The 1,027-nt window shown below is 64.1% G+C and overlaps 1 protein-coding gene across 1 annotated transcript in view; it reads left to right on the top strand.

Annotated features, from left to right (window-relative positions):
- Nucleotides 1-378: 378 nt before the first annotated feature.
- The window catches only part of LOC122554917 (TSC22 domain family protein 1-like), a 36,556-nt gene continuing 35,907 nt past the window's right edge, over nt 379-1,027 (top strand). Inside the window, exon 1 of the mRNA XM_043700312.1 lies at nt 379-467. The gene's annotated coding sequence lies outside the window, so the exon portion shown is untranslated. The remainder of the gene's footprint in view (nt 468-1,027) is intronic.

Below are 1,027 nucleotides of genomic sequence, written 5' to 3'. Positions count from 1 at the left end.
CCCCGTCGTTTCCGGATCGGGGCTGCGGCTCTCTGGTCTCCCGCGGCGGCCCCGACCCGAGGCTGCTCGGCTATCATCGTGTGCCGAGCCGACTGGACGGGCGGGAAGCTCGGCGATTTCCGCCCACCCATTGTGTCGGCGGATCAGCGGACGCCTCGGGTATTTCCGTCTCCCCTTGGGTCGCCGGATTTTTTTTGGAGGGGGGGGCGTGGCTAGGCAACCCTCGTCACGCAGCGGAGCTCGCACGCCGAGCGGCTCGGCAATCTCCGTGATCATCCTCTAGGGGAGGGAGGGAAAGAGAAGAGAGATCGGCCGTTTCCGACGGCCCCGGTTTCCAGACGGCTTTATGTCTGTCTCCTCGCGGCGGGGGGCTCGAGCCGGGAGGGAGAAACGAATGGGAGGTGCTCGGTTGCGCATGTGCGTTCGCCATCTTGCTGGTGGCTCACTTCTCCATTGACAAGCGGACAGTGAGTGAGAGTGAGGTGGAGGTGGAGGAGGAGGAGGGGGGAGAGGAAGCCGGGTCGGGCTGGGCTGGGCCGGGCCTTCGTCACGGACAGCCAGCAGCTGGGGAAGAGGGAGGCTTCAAACTGTCCTCCAGACACGACCGGAGCGGAAAGCAGCTTTTGTGACCAGAGAGAGAGAGAGAGAGACACCCCCTTCCGAAAAACAAATTTAATAATTCCATCCCGAGAGAGATTAATTTTTTTTTGAATGATGCGGTGAAACGGTTCATCCCGCCAGCCAGCTTCAGTCACACACACACACCCACACACACGGAGAGGGAGGGACAGGGACCGGCGTCTGGTCAGGGGAGGGGGGCGTGGGGACTCCTTCCCAGTCAGAGGGAGGCAGGGGCCTGCTCGGTTTGCGGTGGTTCGGCTCCTGCAGGTGCCCGGCTGAGGAGGGCGAGGGCGAGCTCGGGCCGGGGCTCCAGGCCAGAGTTAAAGCGGGGAGGGAGGGAGGGAGGCCGGGCGGGAGTGATGAGGGGGCAGGAGGCGGTGTCTGCTCTGAGACAGGGTTAGGGGAC

This window comes from Chiloscyllium plagiosum, chromosome 12 (genome assembly GCF_004010195.1).
Source record: "Chiloscyllium plagiosum isolate BGI_BamShark_2017 chromosome 12, ASM401019v2, whole genome shotgun sequence".
NCBI classification, from domain to species: domain Eukaryota; kingdom Metazoa; phylum Chordata; class Chondrichthyes; order Orectolobiformes; family Hemiscylliidae; genus Chiloscyllium; species Chiloscyllium plagiosum.
The sequence above is the reverse complement of the archived record's forward strand: the minus strand, read 5'-3'. Positions and strand labels throughout refer to the sequence as shown.